The sequence below is a fragment of the Rhyacophila brunnea genome, unplaced genomic scaffold (assembly GCF_057557595.1).
Source record: "Rhyacophila brunnea isolate RB1 unplaced genomic scaffold, BYU_Rbru_1.0 scaffold_3, whole genome shotgun sequence".
Classification (NCBI taxonomy): domain Eukaryota; kingdom Metazoa; phylum Arthropoda; class Insecta; order Trichoptera; family Rhyacophilidae; genus Rhyacophila; species Rhyacophila brunnea.
In genome coordinates, this window is record NW_028232965.1 from 27,567,038 (window position 1) to 27,575,748 (window position 8,711).

The window sequence follows — 8,711 nt, forward strand, 5'->3', positions numbered from 1 at the left end:
GTTGGCATCATTCTGTTAAATACTGTCAGCATTCCGTATGTTCAAAACAATTTTTGATTCACTTTATAGAAATTATTAAATGTTATTTCCCAAAATAAACACTGAAACTCTAATTTATTATGAATGGATGGTGAATCATTACGGTTATTAAGCTGAACTAACAGTCACGTAAAATTACAAAAACCGTACATAAGCAGGAATACAATGCAATAAAAACATCTTGCGTTAGTTTTACAAACCTACTATATTTTTGGGCAACAATTCTTTAGAATATTTAGATTAGTAATCACAACAAATCCCAAACACCAACATACCGTATAAACATTATAAGAAAACTTGTCAAAACTGTTTACCTAGTTATTTAGTTTAGCTACGGTGATTGTAATTTATTGTCCATCGAAATGCTCTAATTCATGATGATTTATTGTATTCAACGTTGATTTGAATCATGGTGTTTTATTCCAATGCAATCATGTCAAATGACTTTCAGAGTACAACATAAATCTGCAATTCAAATAGCATTTAATCGGCGGGAATATATATTCACACAATTGAATAGACTGTTTTCACAAAGCGCCGACAACATTTAAAAAGATGTTCGACACATCGGAAATGGATGATATTCACAAATCAACAACAACTCTCAAATGATCTATTTGCACCAAGGAAAAAGTAGTCTCCACGTATCAATATACTATTGTAACTAATTAATCATAGAAGAATACAAACACTAAGAAAATTAGGTTTAATGATTTTAAACAATATTTTGGCAACACATAAGTATGTATTAGGTACCTACTTTCAGATTCAAATAATACTATAAGTACCTATTTAAAAAGTGACGTTAAGGTAAATGTACCAGTAGTTGACCTTTTTTCAATAAAATGCCCAAAATAAGAAACGTAGACACGGGATTGCTCTAAATTGTAAAGTCGAGACAAGTGAAGCCATCTGTGGTCGGATTGAGGAACTTACACATCACCATATGTCATAGGAGCGTCAAAGCAGCTATTTGAAAACAACACATCACGCCGTAAGCATTTTATTTTTAATTTCTTAAGTAAATTGTTAAGGATATCAGTGGATGTAAGCATATGGCAATTTAATGTTTTTGACTTCATAATATCAAGTTAATGCATTACGGGCAGTCATAATATTGAAGTATCGATATCATTTGTAATTTGGACAAGGAAGCAAGTTTGTGGGGGGTCAACTACTCAAGCTTTTTTAAATACTTTTTCAGTAGTTGACCACCCTGGTCAGATAATCACCTACATACTTATCAGTAGATAAGTTAAATAAAATTATTTCACTTAGTTTTGAACAATTTTTACATTCATAAGTATGGAACGATGATTATTTATTAATTATAAGTGTCTTGGGTGGTTTTGTCCAGTAGATGACCTAAGGTCTAAAACTTTTATTTTTTATTTTTTCAGCAACGGGTTTGTGTATTTTTTCTTCGGAAAACAAAAATTTCTTGAATTATAGCCCTAAATATATAGCAACTGAATGAAGCAGGCCAACAATTAATAGCCGACAACTTACGAGAAATAGCGACGCGATAAAAAAAATGCAGGGCATCACGGAGGATTTACTTTGATCATTATAACGTACCCATATAATTAATAATGTTAACGTTAGTTTTGCCGCAAATTGTTTATCAGCCTACCTCACCATACTTTTTTATATAACCTGCCTGCTTCACCATACTTTAATATAACCTGCCGCCCCTAAAAAGGAATCGAGACAGTGTACCAGCAGGTAAATGCCGACGATAAAGAATGCATAACCGTCATAGTAACAAGGAGTGTCGGTGGGGCTGTCACACCAACGACAGTCCTCTACAAGTACAAAAGAATTCCTCAAGAAATTTCCGAAAATGTGGACTTTGTCCATGGAGCCCTTAAGCTGTAACAGTACCAGGAGAATCGTAAAGTGTGCCTTCAATGGTTATATCAGAGGAAACCAAGCGTTATTTAGAGAGAGTTCCTGAGTATAAACATTGATGAGGAAAATCTTCAATCATTCCGCAAAGACAACGAACCTGATCAAGATGACAAGTCACTGTTCGCACTGTGACGAAAAGTAAAAAATGAGTTGGAAAATATCACTCCACCTGACCCGGCTAGACTCATCGATGAGGCATTGCAAGAAGAGGAATCCGATGATATGATGTCTTTGGCCACCTGGAATACTATGAATTATTATGATGTTTTATCTCCAATCGCTAGGGCACCTGTGGCTGGTCTAACGACTTGTGATGGTTATTCATCTCCAATCGCCAGTGCACCGAAGGCTGGTATAAGGATTTGTAATGATACTTCATCTCCAATCACCAGGGAACCCGTGGCTGGTCCATCAAATATTCGTAGTCCATTCAAGAGACATTTTTTCTTCCCCGGTGAAGGGGAAGAAAAATTCAAGAAGAAAGCAAGAAAGGGAAAAAACCCTCACCAGTGTTTCCGGTAAACCTTGCCAGGAGTATTTCCTAAACAAAAAGAGAAAGAACGAAGAAATGTAACGGTTGGAAAAAGAACGAGCTGCAGAGAGGCAAAGAAAGAAAGAACTAAGGAAGAAAAGGAAGAAAGACGCCGGTAGTATCCCATATAAATGACCCGACACAAGTAAGCAAAACTCGTAATGTTTATTTAGTTCCGGAATTGGACTTTATTTGGAATATCTAAGGATTTTATGTGAAGTTTTATTTTGGTAAGTACTGAGCCTATGCGTTACTATGTACTATGTATGTACTTAGTTGCTAAAATCAATATAGTTTGAAGTAACTAATTTTGCACCTTTTGTTACCCGAACAAAGCTGATGTCAAACAAAATCCTCTCCTATGTAACTTGTTACTGAACTGCCCATTGCTACCGAGTTGATTCAAGTAGCTATGAGCTAGAGTGGTCTGACAGGAAGCCCTGAGGCAACTCTGATGACAGATTTGCCATAAAGCCTCCTGATTAGACATGGTCAACTACTGAAAAATATAGTGGTCAACTACTGGAACCCCTGATTAGACATGGTCAACTACTGAAACATATAGTGGTCAACTACTGGAACTTTCAATTTTTTGGATGGTCAACTACTGGAACAAAAAAATGGTCTTGAAAAATTTAACACAATTTTTTTGTAACAGACCCTTTCTTAATTTTTGTCTTGTCATATTAATTAAGACATTTGATCCATTATGAGTAGACTTACTTTGCCAACATGCAGATGCCGTCATAAGCTTTTATGGTTTACGAAAACAGTTTTTTCCATGTAGACAATTATAATAAATACCTACCTTTTTCTGTCAGCGCATAGGTTTTTCGATCCAATAATTGTTAATTTAAAATTTGAAAAGATCATACATTCTGATGCATCATTATCACAAACTAAGATTACCTATATTAGGTAACATTAGGTTGGGGTAGGTTAGGTTATGTTAGGTTAGTTTAGGTTAGGTCAGGTCCCCCCTGCGTCTGTCACCTTGTCGTGGTAGGGGGGCTTCCGCTGCCCCGGCAGCTTACTAGGAACAGACAACGTCTTTAACCCAAGATATAGTGGAAGGCATCGTGCTGATGGATGAGTGGCCTGTAGACGCAAAATAACAGGTTGCAAACGATCCCTCAGAGGTACCTGCCAACCACCCTGAGTATTCTGGCTTATCCGGCTATGCGGGTCTCTGGTCGGATGGACTTCTCTTCCCTTGCTATTCGTGGGATCAACTATGGATACTAATAAAACAAAAACAAATACGACGAAGATGTGGGAGACGGTGGAGTTGCTGGAGGCAAAGGTCACGTCCTTGATGGCGTACATCAAGGAAAAAACCAACGTCCACGGCCCCGATAAAGGAGGGACTAGCGGAGATCGCCAATGCGGTATTGATATTGGCTGACCACCGCAAGCATGACATGGGCACCTGCCAAGACGTCGCTGTGACTGAGCCGAAGCTAGAAACCAAGGCTACCCAGACTTAATCACTCACGGAAGCTGGATCACCAAAAGAAGAGGAAAAGTGGCGCAAGGTCACTTCCAAGAGAACGGCCAAAGAAGAAAAGGCCAAGAAGGGGAAAAAAGAATCAAGACCTAAGAAAAAATCACCAAATGGCCCTAAAGAAAAAGAAAAAGAAGACTCTAAAAACAAGAAAGGAAAAGAAGAAAATTCCCAGAAAGGGAAAGAAAAGTCAAGAAAAGAGAAGACAAGACAACTTCCTGGACCCAGAAACGACGCAATTGAAGTCAAAGCTGAGGGCAACGCCTCCTACGTGGAGACTCTCAGGCGCATCAGGAAGAACGTTGGTCTCCCGAATGTCGAGGTCGCAGGAATTCGACAAACCAGGAGTGGAGACTTGCTCCTGCAAATGAAAAGAGGCACAAGCCAAATCGAAGAGCTCGCAAACGCGATCACTAAGGCGCTGGGAGAAGGAGCTCAGGTGAGAACGTTTAGCCCCAGCGTCATTGTCAAAATTCGTGATATCGACGGAGCAACTGATGGCATCGAGTTGATGGATGCTTTGACGGCTGCGTCCCCCCGAATGGCAAAGGATGCAAAAGTCATCTCTCTGAGGCTTGCCTTCAGTGGCACCCAGCTGGTGGTCGCCAGACTGCCTAGAGATGCGTCCGCAGACTTTATCAAGGGGGGGGGGGGAATACGGATCGGCTGGGTGAACTGCCGACTAAGACCTCGGGCTCACCTCCCAAGGTGTTTCAAATGCCATGGATTTGGGTACCTCGCAGCGGATTGCACAAGCCCTGAAGACAGAAGCAAGGAGTGCAATCGCTGCGGGACGGAAGGCCACAAAGCCGCAGCCTGCACAAACAAGCCCAATTGCAGGACATGCGCCAACCTCAAAAAGAGCTGCGATCACCAGATAGGGAGCAGAAACTGCACAGCCCTCAGAGCCGCATTGGAGGACAATAAAAAGAAAAAATGATCCGAGTCCTCCAAATTAACCTGAATGGTTGCCAGGCTGCCCAGGACCTGATGGTGCAAATAGCCGAGAAGCGGCGAGCAGACCTCGTGATAATTTCTGAGCAGCATCGCAATGCCCCAAACCGGTGGTACTCAGGCTCAGGTTCGAGGTCTGCAATCTACGCGCCGACTACCCACTTACGCATCACAGGCGTCGGTTGTGATAACGGAGGCGGCTGAACATGGATATATATCGAAAAGCTTAGACTTTACAGCTGCTATTTCTCTCCCAATTCTCCCATACACGCCTTCGCAAATGACCTCAGACGCCTCGAAGATGACGTGAAAACATCAATCCTACCTGTAATCCTTGCCAGAGACTTCAATGCAAAAGCTCCAGAATGGGGCTCATCGACAACAGACAGAAGAGAAGTCTTGCTTTCTGAGATGGTGTCTCACTTGCATTTACATGCGGCTAACATTGGAAGTCGTCATATCTTCGTCCGAGGCAGTAGCGGTTCGGTCATTGACGCCACGTTCGCGGACGAATCAGTCGTGGGGGAATCAGAAATTGGCAAGTCCTCGACGCATACTCCCACAGCGATCACCGCTATATCAGTTTTGATCTGGAAGCGCGCTTCACCAGACCCCAACCAAATCTCGCAAACATCGGTTGGGGGGTTCGAAAGCTCAACCTGACGGCACTTTATGAGGCCGTTGCCGAAAGAAGGAGTGCGGTGCTAAGCAAATCACATAATGATAGTGCTGAGGACATTACCAGCCCTCTGAACGACCTTCTGCAACACAGTTGTGACGCTTCAATGCCCAGACGTAGCAGCCAAAACCAGCGACGGCCAGTCTACTGGTGGAACGAAGACATTGCTGAGCCCCGCCGCGAATGCCTTTCCTCCAGAAGCCGGGCTCAACAGAGACCTTGCAATGACGACCTTTAACGGAATTACCAAGACCACAAAAAGGCGCTACGGAGAGCCATCAAAGAGAGCCAGGCAAGATGCTGGGCCGAGCTGTGCAGTTCGGTCAATGAAGATCCCTGGAGCATGCCCTACAAAATTGTGAGAAAGAGGCTCTGGACTGCAGTCGTAGATCCCTATCTCGAGGGCCCGGGCAATTTGGAGTCGGTAATAAGCACCCTTTTTCCACAGCACCAGCCCAGAGAAAGTTCCTGTGCTGCGATGGACGAGGTGATCAGCCCATTCTCCAAAGCAGAACTGCTTATAGCTGCCAAGCGCATAAAAACCGCGAAGACACCAGGACCAGACTGCATTCCAAACGCGGTCATCAAACGAATCGCGCTGGTGGTTTTTAACACATGTCTGCGGGAAGAAACTTTCGCTTCGCCCTGGAAGAGGCAAAAACTAGTTCTTATACCAAAGGGCAATGGGACGTCACTTGGCCCATCTTCGTACCGACCACCCTGCATGCTCGATGGAGCTGGAAAGCTGCTAGAAAGACTAATCCTTCAGCGACTCCAGGAGTCATTGGAAGACGAACACAAAAGACTGTCACACAACCAGCACGGTTTCCGTCCTCGTCGATCTACCATCGATGCAATAGCGAAGGTAGTAGCGACAATCCGACTTGCCTGACAAGGAAGTGTCAAGGCAAGCAAGCACGTCATGTTGATTGCACTGGACGTCAAGAACGCCTTCAACACGGCGAATTGGGAACAAACCCTCAATGCACTTGTCGAAATCGGCGCACCAGTGCACATCGTCAGGCTCGTCGAGAGCTACTTCACGGAGCGAGTACTCGAATACGAGTGCATGGGCAAGAAGTGCCAACGTAATGTTTCGGCGGGTGTTCCACAGGGCTCAGTCCTTGGGCCAGCTCTGTGGAATGCGATGTACGATGGCCTTCTTAAAATCCCCTTGCCTGAAGAAGCGACTCTGGTTGCCTTCACCGATGACGTGGCCGTCCTCGTCACAGCCAAAACAACCCAGCTACTGCGCTCTGCTGCAGAGAAGACTCTAAAAAAAGTCAGAAGATGGCTTGACAGCAGAGGGCTTGAACTCGCCGTCCATAAAACAGAAGCCGTCTTTTTCACAAGGCGTAGAAAGCTGGCGCCGCCAAAACTTGAGGTCGACGGCTTCGAGGTGCCGTTCTCCAGATCATTACGGTACCTCGGAGTGCAGATCGACGACAAACTGCGATTCGCAGAGCACGCAGAAAAGGCGGCGTCCAAGGGAACGAGAATTGCAAAAGACCTTGCCAGGCTGATGCCCAACATCGGTGGACCAAAACAAAAAAGACAGAAACTCTACTCCGAAGTGGTCCACTCCGTCCTTCTATACGGCGCCCCAATATGGGCCGATGCCACGAAAATAGAGAGCACGAGGCTCACTCTGGCAAGGGTGCAAAGAAGAAGTGCACTCAGAGTCGCTTTGGCATACCGCACGGTGTCGGAGGATGCCATCCTCGTGTTGACTGCCACCCCGCCCATAGACCTGCTTGCCAAAGAAAGGCAAGCAGTGTACAATGGTCAAAAAAAAGTCGACGCTAAGGAGCTGACCATGCAAAAATGGAAAGAAAGGTGGGATGCCTCCACAAAGGGCAGGTGGACACATCAGCTTGTCGGAAACCTAAACGCGTGGTGCGAAAGGAAACACGGCGAGCTGAACTACCACCTGACCCAAATGCTCACTGGTCATGGATGCTTCTCCAACTACCTTCACAGGATAGGGAAAGAAGTGACCAGCGAATGCCATCACTGTGGAGGCCATGACGATAACCCTGCGCACACGCTGTTTGACTGCCCAGCTTGGGAGGAAGCCAGAAACACCCTGAAAGGGATTGTCAGCGAGGAAGCAATGTCGCTGACGAACATGGTTTCCTCAATGCTGGAAAGCACAGCTGCATGGTCAGCATGGGCAGAATTCGCATCGTGCGTCCTCAAGACCAAAGAAGAAGATGAAAGATCTCGGCGACGAGAACAGGTAGAAGTGGCCTAACAAAAGGCAAGGACATAGCTGCCTCCCTGAAGTAATGCATAAAAGTGGATTCCGGGGGGGCAGCTGAGAAGAGGAGGGGGGTTTTAGTGGGTAAGAATCCCACACTACCATCAGTCAGTCGCCGCTGACTGCTGGTGGTGTCTTAAGAAGATTTCCCCCCGCCGGAAAAAAAAAAAAAAAAGATTAGGTTAGATTAGGTTAGGTTTGGTTCAAAAAAGATAGTTATACAATCTCATGACTGCATCTACGCCACATTTACCAAAATTTATATCGATGAACCAAAAAAGATATACCTAGGTGGTGTTGTTTGGTTGTAGATTTACATCAAATAATATAATATGAACGATAGCAGCACGGATATATACCTATTTATATTACTGCGTTAAACATTATTTATATTGACACCTAAGCATCATTTTTGCGATTTCCTTTCTAATAAATAAATGTTTTGTTTTCTTCTTTATTTTAAATAAATTGTATTGCCGATACAATTATTAGTTTGACATTTGTGAATTTCTACCTTTTCTTTGTGGGATATATTATTTGTCGGTGAAAACAATTTTACAAATGTGTGCAGTTGTCAAAATTGAGTGAATTTATATTTACAATGAGTGATTTATGATTTTTGTTTTGTGAAACAAACTATTTTATGTGATTTCATCTATTTATTTGTGAAATCATTTAATATGTATATGTGAATTTTGATTATTGCAATGTGCGATTAATTCCTACCCCTTGTACAATATCTATCATAGACAACATAAATATCTATTGTCTATGTTTATTGTCTATTAATTGTCTGCATCATGACAGCCATAGACAAATATGCTTTTATGAC